Source organism: Triticum dicoccoides, chromosome 1A (genome assembly GCF_002162155.2).
Source record: "Triticum dicoccoides isolate Atlit2015 ecotype Zavitan chromosome 1A, WEW_v2.0, whole genome shotgun sequence".
NCBI classification, from domain to species: domain Eukaryota; kingdom Viridiplantae; phylum Streptophyta; class Magnoliopsida; order Poales; family Poaceae; genus Triticum; species Triticum dicoccoides.
This window is the reverse complement of record NC_041380.1, coordinates 503947473-503960024: the sequence shown is the minus strand read 5'-3', so window position 1 is coordinate 503960024 and position 12552 is coordinate 503947473.

Sequence of the window (12552 nt, the reverse complement as noted above, 5' to 3'; positions counted from 1 at the left end):
TGATTCGGTCCCACCGAGATTGGAAAACTGTGTGTAACGGTTGGATTTTGTGTGGAGGCTATATATACCCCTCCACCTCCTCTTCATTCGTGGAGAGAGCCATCAGAACACATACACAATTCCAACTCATATGTTCTGAGAGAGAACCACCTACTCATGTGTTGAGACCAAGATATTCCATTCCTACCATATGAATCTTGATCTCTAGCCTTCCCCAAGTTGCTTTCCACTCAAATCTTCTTCCCACAAAATCCAAATCCTATGAGAGAGAGTTGAGTGTTGGGGAGACTATCATTTGAAGCACAAGAGCAAGGAGTTCATCATCAACACACCATTTGTTACTTCTTGGAGAGTGGTGTCTCCTAGATTGGCTAGGTGTCACTTGGGAGCCTCCGACAAGATTGTGGAGTTGAACCAAGGAGTTTGTAAGGGCAAGGAGATCGCCTACTTCGTGAAGATCTACCGCTAGTGAGGCAAGTCCTTCGTGGGCGATGGCCATGGTGGGATAGACAAGGTTGCTTCTTCGTGGACCCTTCGTGGGTGGAGCCCTCCGTGGACTCGCGCAACCATTACCCTTCGTGGGTGGAGCCCTCCGTGGACTCGCGCAACCGTTACCCTTCGTGGGTTGAAGTCTCCATCAACGTGGATGTAGGATAGCACCACCTATCCGAACCACGGGAAAAACATCCGTGTCTCCAATTGCGTTTGAATTCTCCAAACCCTTCCCTTTACATTCTTGCAAGTTGCATGCTTTACTTTCCGCTGCCAATATACTCTTTGCATGCTTGCTTGAATTGTGTCATGATTGCTTGACTTGTCCTACAATAGCTAAAATCTGCCAAGAACTAAAATTGGGAAAAGGTTAAGTTTTTATTTGGTCAAGTAGTCTAATCACCCCCCCCCCTCTAGACATACTTTCGATCCTACAAGGGAAATATACAACTTCGTGCAAATTAAAGAAGAGAGTCTCCCACAAGCTTGGGGGAGGCTTCTCAAGTTACTTAATGCTTTGCCTGATCATCCTCTTAAGAAACCTGAAATACTTGATATCTTTTATAATGGACTAACCAATGCTTCCAGAGATTACCTGGATAGTTGTGCTCGTTCTCTTTTCAGGGAAGGAACACCAGATGAAGCTGAAATTCTATTGAATAATATGTTGACAAATGAAAATAATTGGGCACCTCCTGAGCCAGCTCCGGAGCCAACTCCTGCTCCAATTACTGAACCTATTCCTAAACCAACTCCGAAGATGAGAGGTGTTCTATTTCTCAGTCCCGAAGATATGCAAGAGGCAAAGAAATCTATGAAAGAAAAAGGTATTAAAGCTGAAGACGTTAAGAATTTACCTCCTTTTGAAGAAATACATGGTTTTAATATACCGCCCGTTGAAGAAACATATGATCTCAATTCTTTATTTACTGAAGAACCTCCTGATCCTGATATCCTGACACAGGTAGTAAAGGTAAATTCTCTCTATAGATATGATAAAGCTGAAGTCCCTCCTACTAAAATTGCTAGTCAGTGCTTGGATGAGTTTGATAACTTTATGTTTAAGCAAGACGACTTCAATGCTTATTTGGGTAGACAATTAAAAGAATATGCTTATATGGTTAGGCGCTTGGGTGATTATATGGCTAATATTAAAGGTGAACTTAAAATTGTTAGCAAACATGCTTTTATGGTTACCACTTAAGTAGAACAAGTACTTAAGGCTCAAAAAGAAGTGCTTGATGAAATGAATAGTAAGAAAAATGATTATGCTGTTAGAGTGGCTACTAGAACTGGTAGAATGACTCAGGAACCTTTGTATCCTGAAGGCCACCCTAAGAGAATCGAGCAAGATTCTCAGAGAAATAATATTGATGTTCCTAGTTCTTCTAAAAAGAAGAAGAAGAAAAATGATAGAACTGTGCAAACTTCTAGTGAACCTATTGCTGAACCACCTGATAATCCAAATGATATTTCTATGTTTGATGCTGAAACACAATCTGGTAATGAACAAGAACCTAATGAAAATATTAATGATGATGTTCATGATGATGCTCAACCTAGAAATGACAATGATGTAGAAATTGAACCTGCCGTTGATCTTGATAACCCACAATCAAAGAATCAACGCTATGATAAAAGAGACTTTGTTGCTAGGAAACATGGTAAAGAAAGGGAAACTTGGCATCAGAAACCCATGCCTTTTCCTCCGAAACCATCCAAGAAAAAGGATGATGAGGATTTTGAGTGCTTTGCTGAAATGATTAGGCCTATCTTTTTGCGTATGCGGTTAACTGATGTGCTCAAAACAAATCCTTATGCTAAATATATGAAGGATATCATTACTAATAAAAGAAAGATACCGAAAGCTGAAATTTCCACCATGCTTGCTAATTATACTTTTAAGGGTGGAATACGAAAGAAACTTGGAGACCCCGGAGTACCTACTATACCTTGCTCCATTAAAAGAAATTATATTAAAACTGCTTTATGTGATCTTGGAGCCGGTGTTATTGTTATGCTTCTCTCTTTATATCGTAGACTTGACTTGAATAAGTTGACACCTACTGAAATATCTCTGCAAATGGCTGATAAATCAACTGCTATACCTGTCGGTATTTGTGAGGATGTGCCCGTTGTGGTTGCAAACGTTACTATTTTAACGGACTTTGTTATACTTGATATTCCCGAGGATGATAGTATGTCTATTATTCTTGGAAGACCTTTTCTTAATACTGCAGGGGCTGTTATTGATTGCAACAAAGGCAATGCCACTTTTCATGTTAATGGTAATGAGCATACGGTACACTTTCCAAGGAAACAACCTCAAGTTCATAGTATCAACTCTATTGGAAAAATTCCATTGATTATATTTGGAGGTTTTGAATTTCCTCTTCCTACTGTCAAGAAGAAATATGATATTCTCATTATTGGGGATGTGCATATCCCCGTTGAGGTAACTTAGTGTTATTCGAAATTTCTCCGGTTTCATGATTATCGGAACAAGTTTGTTAACAAGACTTGATCAACCTTGTTAGTGGATTCTTTTTGATGAGCATGAGATTGAAGAAACTAGAAGCACCACATTCTGTACCTTCTCTTTATTTTCTGTCAATTAGTAGAAATAAAGTAAAAATAGTATTTTTCTGTCTGTTTCCTGGCTTATCCGTGCAACATAAAAATATCCCTAAAATAAAAGTCCTCAGAATAACATGCCAATTTAATATGATTTTTTCGGGAATATTTGAGGATTTACTGTGCAAAAATTACCGCGGGAGGAGCTGCCACCTGGCCACGAGGGTGGTGGGCGCGCCCCCCTGCCTCGTGGGCCCATGGTGGCCCTACTCCACTTATCCCAGCACCCATCTTCTTCCTCTGTCTCACACAAACCCGAAAAACCAACTCAAGCACGAGTTGCAGCCACTTTTGCTGTGATTTTCGATCTCCTTGCTCAAAGCACCTCTCGCAAAACTGCTTGGGGAGATTGTTCCTTGGCATGTGACTCCTCCATTGGTCCAATTAGTTTTTGTTCTAGTTCTTTATTCTTTGCAAATTTTTGCTGCATAGGTGACCATGTTCTTGAGCTTGCATGTCAAATTTATATGGTTCTAAGTAGTTCTAATGCTTGATATAGGCTCTAGCCACTTGTAGGAGTAGTTGCTATCAGTTTTATTAAAGTTGGTTCACTTTTGTTTGAAGTTACTAAAAATTTCAGAATTTTTCAGAGAAAAACAATATGCTTAGGAAGATGTTCCAAGGTGGTTCCTCTAAGAAGCAAGGACCCAGGATTGCTATGCGCAATGCTGACGAGGATCCACCAAGAGACGCTCGAGTACGGCCTTGCGAATGGCTGTCGGAAAATTTTATGGACCGTGTGGGAATTAAAGAAGAATTCAAAGCATATTTGCACAATGCCGGTCTTGAGGATTTTGAGGCTAACAAATGCCCCCAGTATCATGATCTCACAAGTTCATTTGTGAGGAGGTTTGAGTATTCATCTTCACGTAATTCTCCTTCGGTCATGTTTGATCTCGATGACAAATCTTATACCATGGACTTAGAGGATTTCACTTCTACTTGCAAACTTCCATCGTGGGGTAGTGTTAGGGATCCCCCTAAATCTGAATTTAGAAACTTTCTTGCTAGTATAACTGTGGGGGAATCTAGAGATATAACGCAGGCTACCATAGGGAGTATTCATTTTCCTGCTATACATTATTTTGCTCTCTTCATCGGTAGATGCATAAACGCTAAGGATGAAGCATGTCACATGTGTGTCCCTGATCTTAGCATTCTTAGGAGTGCTGTGTTAGGAGACCAATCTTATCATATGGGAGCCATTGTAGCTCGTAGGTTGCATCATAATAGACATAATGGAGATGTCTTTGGAGGAATTTATGCAACCCGCTTAGCTCATTTTCTTGAGATAGACATTCGTGAGGGTGATACGGAGTTGCCTCCTGCATATTTAGATTATAACTCTATGGCTTCGCACCAGTTTGTTGAGAGGCCTGAATCACCTCTCTTATATCATTTTATTTTATAAACGGCGTGTTTTCCGTATTACTCTCCCTGCTCCTGCCTTCTTTGATTCACAAACAAAAAGAAGATATGTCATTACCAGAGAGGAGGCAGAAGAGTACGAGAGGAGAGCGGAGGCAGCTCGACTCCACGCTGCAGCTCAGCAGGCGATAACCGCTGCACATCAGTATGATCCCAACTATTCTTCCTCATCATAGTACGACCCCCAACAACTATTATTATGGATATCCGCCAGGCCAGCCGTGGCCATAGACCAACTTAGGCCAAAAGCCTAAGCTTGGGGGAGTACTTATTTCTTACCGACATTACATTTATGTTCACACACACTCATTGCTAAATGCCGTTGCTCATACTTTTTCACTGTAATATCCATGCTATTTTATTTTCTCTTTCCCGCTTTCTTCTTGTGTGTTTGTTAAACCTTAAGAAAAACAAAAAAATAGTAGTAGTTTATTTTTCTGCTGTAGTAGTAATAATTAAAAAGAAAACCCAAAAATATTTCCCGTTCTTCTTTTTGCTTGTTGGGAGCTTTCCCATGTAAATAGTTTTATTTCTTTTCTTTTCTTTGGGGGTCAGTAGGAGAAGACCATAATTAAATTGTTGAAGTGGCTCTTATTTGCATTACTGTTGATTTAACCAAGAGCCCATATTGCCTTGTCTTCTCCTGTTTATTGAATGCTCGCAGATTCCAGCTTAGTCCAATGCACGTACACTCTTATTATTATTCACACCGTTCGGTCGTGCAAGTGAAAGGCAATTATGATGATATATGATGGGCTGACTGAGATGAGAAAATCTGGTATGAACTCGACCTCTTTTGTTTTTGTAAATATGATGAGCTCCTCGTTCTTGATTTAGCTTATTATGAATAAACATGTTTGCAATGACAATTAGAGATCATAGTTGCTTGTGTCATGCTTGATTAGCTATGAGTTATAATGATTTACCTTGTGTGCCAACATGCTATTGAGATGGTTATGATGTGGTATGATGGGGTGGTATCCTCCTTTAAATGATTTAAGTGACTTGACTTGACACATGTTCACGCATGTAGTTGAAACAAAATCAACATAGCCTTCACGATATTTATGTTCATGGTGGATTATATCCTACTCATGCTTGCATCCAATGTTTATTAATTTTAATGCATGTACATGGCTGTTGTCGCTCTCTAGTTGGTCGCTTCCCAGTCTTTTGCTAGCCTTCACTTGTACTAAGCGGGAATACTGCTTGTGCATCCAATCCCTTAAACCCCAAAGTTATTCCAGATGAGTCCACCATACCTTCCTATATGCGGTATCTACCTGCCGTTCCAAGTAAATTTGTATGTGCCAAACTCTAAACCTTCAAATAAACATTCTGTTTTGTATGCTCGAATAGCTCATGTATCAACCAAGGCTGTCCTTATCTTCCGTGTTAGGCGGGTTATTCTCAAGAGGAGTGGACTCCGATCCTCACTCACGAGAAAATGGCTGGTCACCGGGATGCCCAGTCCCATGCTTTATGCACACTAAATCAAAATTAATTGCAAACAAAACTCCCCCTGGGACCTGATGTATGTTGGAGGCACTTGTTGTTTCGAGCAAGCCATGGATTGATGCTTGTTGGTGGAGGGGGAGTATAAACTTTACCATTCTATTTGGGAACTGCCTATAATGTGTTTAGCATGGAAGATATCGCCATCTCTTAGTTGTTACGTTGACAATGAAAGTATACCGCTCAAAATACAATTTATCTCTATTTCAAAACCGAGCTCTGGCACCTCTACAAATCCCTGTTTCCCTCTGCGAAGGGCCTATCCATTTACTTTTATGTTGAGTCATAACCCTCTTATTAAAAAGCACTAGCTGGAGAGCACAGCTGTCATTTGCATTCATCACTGTTAATTTATATTGGGTATGACTATGATTGGATCTCTTTTACCATGAATTACAATGTCTAGTCAGTCCTTGATCTTTAAAGGTGCTCTGCATTTATTTTTTGCGGTCTCAGAAAGGGCTAGCAAGATACCATCTTGTTATATCATATTATGATTGTTTTGAGAAAGTGTTGTCATCCGAGATTTATTATTATGACTTGCTAGTTGATTATGCTATTGATATGAGTAATTATGAGACCTGAGAATTATTGCAAATATGGTTAGTTATGATCTATGCTGAAAACTTGAATACTGGCTTGACATAGTTACAACAACAAGAGCAAACAGAGTTTGTAAAAGTTTTTCTTTCTTTCTTTTAGTTTGTCAACTGAATTGCTTGAGGACAAGCAAGGGTTTAAGCTTGGGGGAGTTGATACGTCTCCGTCGTATCTACTTTTCCAAACACTTTTGCCCTTGTTTTGGACTCTAACTTGTATGATTTGAATGGAACTAACCCGGACTGACGCTGTTTTCAGTAGAATTGCCATGATGTTGTTTTATGTGCAGAAAACAAATATTCTCGGAATGACCTGAAACTCCACGGAACATCTTAGAAAAAATAATAAAAAATCCTCGCCAAAGATGAAGACCAAGGGGCCCACACCCTTCTCACGAGGGTGGGGGCGCCCCCCCTAGGACACGCCCCCCTACCTCGTGGCCCCCCTGGATACCCTCCGACGCCAACTCCAACTCTATATATTTGCTTTCGGAGAGAGAAAAATTAGAGAGAAGAAATCATCGCGTTTTACGATACGGAGCCGCCGCCAAGCCCTAAAACCTCTCGGGAGGGCTGATCTAGAGTCCGTTCGGGGCTCCGGAGAGGGGGATTCGTCGCCGTCGTCATCATCAACCATCCTCCATCACCAATTTCATGATGCTCACTGCCGTGCGCGATTAATTCCATCGTAGGCTTGCTGGACGGTGATGGGTTGAGATTTATCATGTAATTGAGTTAGTTTTGTTAGGGTTTGATCCCTAGTATCTACTATGTTCTGAGATTGATGTTGCTATGACTTTGCTATGCTTAATGCTTGTCACTAGGGCCCGAGTACCATGATTTCAGATCTGAACCGATTATGTTTTCATGAATATATGTGAGTTCTTGATCCTATCTTGCAAGTCTATAGTCACCTACTATGTGTTATGATTCGGCAACCCCGAAGTGACAATAATCGGGACCACTCCCGGTGATGACCATAGTTTGAGGAGTTCATGTATTCACTATGTGCTAATGCTTTGTTCCGGTTATCTATTAAAAGGAGTGTCGGTGTCAAAACCGGCGGATCTCGGGTAGGGGGTCCCGAACTGTGCATCTAGGCCGGATGGTAATAGGAGGCAGGGGACACGAAGTTTTACCCAGGTTCGGGCCCTCTTGATGGAGGTAAAACCCTACGTCCTGCTTGATTAATATTGATGATGTGGGTAGTACAAGAGTAGATCTACCACGAGATCAGAGAGGCTAAACCCTAGAAGCTAGCCTATGGTATGATTGTATGTTGTGGTTGTTGTTCTACGGACTAAAACCCTTCGGTTTATATATTCACCGGAGAGGGTTAGGGTTACACAAGGTCGGTTACAAAGGAGGAGATATCCATATACATATTTCCTAGCTTGCCTTCCACACCAAGTAGAGTCCCATCCAGACACGAGACGAAGTCTTCAATCTTGTATCTTCATAGTCTAACAGTCCGGCCAATGGAGATAGTCCGGCTGTCCGGAGACCCCCTAATCCAGGACTCCCTCAGTAGCCCCTGAACCAGGCTTCAATGACGATGAGTTCGGCGCGCAGTATTGTCTTCGACATTGCAAGGTGGGTTCCTTCTCCGAATACATCATAGAAGAATTTGAATACGAGGATAGTGTCCGACCCTGCAAAATAAGTTCCACATTCCACCGTAGAGAGAATAATATTTTCGCAGATCTAATTTGCTGGCTTGTTTTGGCAACATGACGTTACATCATGGCCCGGTGATTATTCAAACCGTTTCTTTTAACCAGCCCGCACATAACGCGAGGCAGTATTTCGACACGTCTTGTCAAAGTAGAGATCGTGTCCCCTTATTACGGGATTCTCATCAATACGGGCGTGGGTAACCCAACCGCGCCATCAATTGTGGTGCTTGGGGGATAAGCGAGTTTTACCAGGCAAGTCGGGACGCTTAGTTTTGTCCGCCCATATAAAGGGATAAGGATTCACCTTTCTATCCACGCCTTCTTCCTCCTTTGCTCATCCGTTTCCGTACACTCGAGCTCTAGCACCCAAGCCCTTGCTTCCACCTCAACATTCTCCAACCATGTCCGGAGCGGGAGGCAAGTGGATGATCTCCTCCGTCAAGGAGGGAGACGTCAAGAAACCGAGGAGAGCTGGATACCTGCCCGATGACATCGCGCACCGGCTCCTAGATGAGGGGCAGCTCATCCCCACCCCCAGGCCCCATGAGAGGGTGGTATTCCTCACCCATTTCCTCCGCGGACTGGGATTCCCTCTCCATCCCTTCGTCCGGGGGCTCATGTTTTATTACGGCCTGGATTTCCACGATCTGGCCCTGAACTTTATCCTCAACATCTCGACGTTTATCGTTGTGTGCAGGGCCTTCCTCCGCATCAAGCCCCACTTCGGCTTATGGCTGAAGACCTTCAATGTCAAGCCGAAGGTGGTGGGCGGCCGCCAGGTGGAGTGCGGAGGTGCCATAGTGGGCAAGATGGCCAACATAACATGGCTCGAGGGCTCCTTTGTGGAAACCATAAAGGGGTGGCAATGGGGGTGGTTCTATATCACTGAGCCGCGCGACCCCGCATGGGTAGTGGCCCCCGAGTTCCGATCTGGCATCCCCATGCGGCTCACCTCTTGGAAAGAGAAGGGCCTGTCCTGGGGTAATTCAAAAGAGCTGACCGGACTCCATACATGTATTCAAAACATGGTGGACAAGAAGCTCAAGCTCGTCAACATAGTCCAGGTTATGCTCATCCGTCGGATACTCCCGTGCCAACAACGGGAGTTCACCTTGTGGGAGTTCAACCCGGCGCAGCACCGAACTCTGAACAGGCTCTTCGATACGACTCATGAAGATGCCTGGAGGGTGCTGTTCAAGAGCCCCGAGGTCCCTCCCCCCATTACTGAGGATCGCGGATTCAGCGCGAAGCGCCAAGCCAGTGCGGTAAGCTGTTTTACCTTTCACAGGATGCTTATTTTTTATATAGATTGACTCTATGCGGGATCTAAACTCCCATGACTTTGACAGGACTAGCAGAAGATGGCCGGACAGATCGACTGTCCGGCTCCTTTGCCTGAAGGCCCCGCGAACGCTCTTTTGGCGAAGATGCTGACTCCGGCCCCTTATAAGGTGCCGAAGAAGACCAAGAAGGCCAAGGGAACTTGAAAGAGTTCCCGACACCAGGCGTCATCGAACTCACCGTCCGATGACTCTACGGTGCACTCTTCCCCTGAAGACGAGGAAGAGGAAGAAGAGGCTCCCCCACCGACTGGGAGAGACAAGAAAAGGAAGGCCGCCCCAACTGGGGAGGCCGGAGGGTCCAAGAAGGGAAGGACTCTCCTTCCGGACAGCTCCACCGCCGCCGATGAAAGTGAAGACGAGTGGTTGCCCAGGGCCAAGCCCCCAGGGAGATCGTAAGTATTCGGATACCAAAGTTACCCATAGGATTCCTTCGTCGCACTACTTTTCCAAATGCCGAACTTAATTGTGTAGGCCGCCCCGAGCCAATATCGAGGTATCATCGAACGGCTCCCTGGGCTCGTCGGACATGGATAGCGATCCAGTCCCGACCGCCACCTCCCCTCATCCAGCCGACGACACCGAGGTGTTGTCTCAAGAGGCACCAGATCGAGGGGGGACAGTCCCGGAGGCTCCTCAAGGTGACCTTCCGAACTCCAGGAGCCGAGGGGACGTGGTCTCCGAGAGCTCCGAGTTCGGCCCTCAGCCGAACACCGCGCCAGACCCTCCAACGGTTCCGAGCTCGGGCAGGCGGTCCCCTTCTAAGAGGGGCAAAACGCATGTGCCGGTGACCTCTACCCATCCGGAGGCACCGGACAACCTGCTGGAAGTGCTTCGCAGCGCTTCCATCGACGAGGAGCACCGCACCATCATGAGTGCGGTGATCCAGAAGGTTCAGTCCGCCAAGAGCGGATTGACTGAAGCCTGTGCCAGCCTTCTAACAGGCTTCGAGGTAAGTGTGTTAAAATGTAGTAGGAGTATTACCGCATAGACAGTAGCCCCTGATGCTTTGTTCGGTGTTCACAAAGAAAAGCCAAACAGAGGATCAAATAATAACACATGAGTCTAATATAAGTATGTCAATATGCATATGCAGGCATCTCTACTGGCGTCCGCCGCACTAACTGCGGAGGTCGCCGTACTAAAGCAGGACCTCGATGGGTCCAAGAAAGAGCTCGGCCTTGTCAAGAGGCAGCTCGAGGAGAACGAGGGTAAGTAATACCCCGTCTATAGATATATGTATATATAAAAAGGACGCGATTGCAAAATGACAGGGTCATTGTATGTTTTGCCAGCGGCCACAACCGAGGTGGCGACCCTGAAGCGAGCGCTGACCAAGGCCGAAGATACAGCAACCAAGGAGCGCACCGAGCGAGAGAGGCATGACGCTCGGGTGGGCGAGGTGCAGCAAGAGCTCCAGGCTCTCGTGACGAAGCACGTGGCGTTGGAGCTTGACTTGAGGACGCGAGAGTCTGAGCTTGCCACGGCCCGTGAGAGCGCGAAGAGTGCCAAGGCCGAGGCCCAGAAGGCCCTTTAGGAGATCAACGCGATGAAGAAGATAGCGGCGGGTAAGGCTTTCTATATGCAAAGCAAGCATGTAAAAGTGAATGACCGATTACTTACCCGAATCCGGAGCTCTTCAGGAGCATTCGCAGATTTGCCCCACAGTGTGTCTGATGCCGCACAATTTTACCAGGCCGAGGACGGAAGCTCGACGGAGAAGCTGTTCTGGTCTCAGTATGCTGAGGCCGAACATCCGGTGCCAATGAGCGACCAGCTGAAGCAGATGGTCGAGCTACATAAGGTGGCCGATCAGGCCATGAAGGGCTTCATAGTCCGGTTGTGGCCTGGCGACGCCCTTCCGAACAGCTTCTTCAGCCTGGTGAGGCGGCTTGTGGATGCCTGCCCACGGCTGGAGGTCGTCAAGCAATCCATCTGTATTGAAGGTGCACGCCGGGCTTTCGCCCGTGTAAAAATGCAATGGGTCAAGATAGACGTCGTGAAGCTGATCAAGGAGGGGCCGCCGGAGGGCAAGGAGCACTGCCACCCCGAGATCTATTACGAGGGTGTTATGACGGGTGCCCGTCTTATCGCGGATGAGTGTTCGAAAGATTTAATATTTGAGTAAACTTGCTTGTTTTATCCTGTATTTATGAAAACTTGTTTCATATTCGCTATGCAACACTTGTTAGAATTTAAAATATTACCTTCTGTTTGGCTGTTTATCCAATCTGAGAGATGGCTAGTCCTCGGCTTCTGCCCCCATGCCACGAGTGTTGGGGTGTTCGGGATAAACCTGAGCACTCTTGTTCCCATGTTTGGGTCCTTCGAGGGAGGTGCTCAGCACAACGAACAAGGCAACCAGACTAATAACGCTTTATCACTCTCACTTAGCCATAGAATTCTATAATTTTAAATTTCAGCGAAGCCCCTGGTATTCGGAAGGCCGAATTCGGGGCGCGATACACGCCTGTAAGACGGACAGAGCTGGCTCTTCGCCCTAAGCGGCATAAGTCGTTAGGGACTCGAAAAACCTCGCTGAAGAGCGACCAGTCTCTCGCCTTATCATGACAGTCAGTTTTAGCTTTCTCTACTGAGGTGCTCAGCCCGGCAGAACCGGGGCACAATCGCAGTAGTTCTCCTAGCGCTACCTTAGCCGATAGAGCGGAACGTAAGGTACCAAAACATAGGAGCCGGGCAAACCCAACATTTGACCAAAGACATGATTCGGAGCTGATGCATACAATGCTATATGTTCGGGGTGCCGCACTTGTGAAAGTGTTCGGACTTTTCACACCGCATTGTGGGGTACGTAAGCCCCTGGTGTATTGGCCGTACCAGAGTGTACGGTTGCAAGGCGTCATTAAT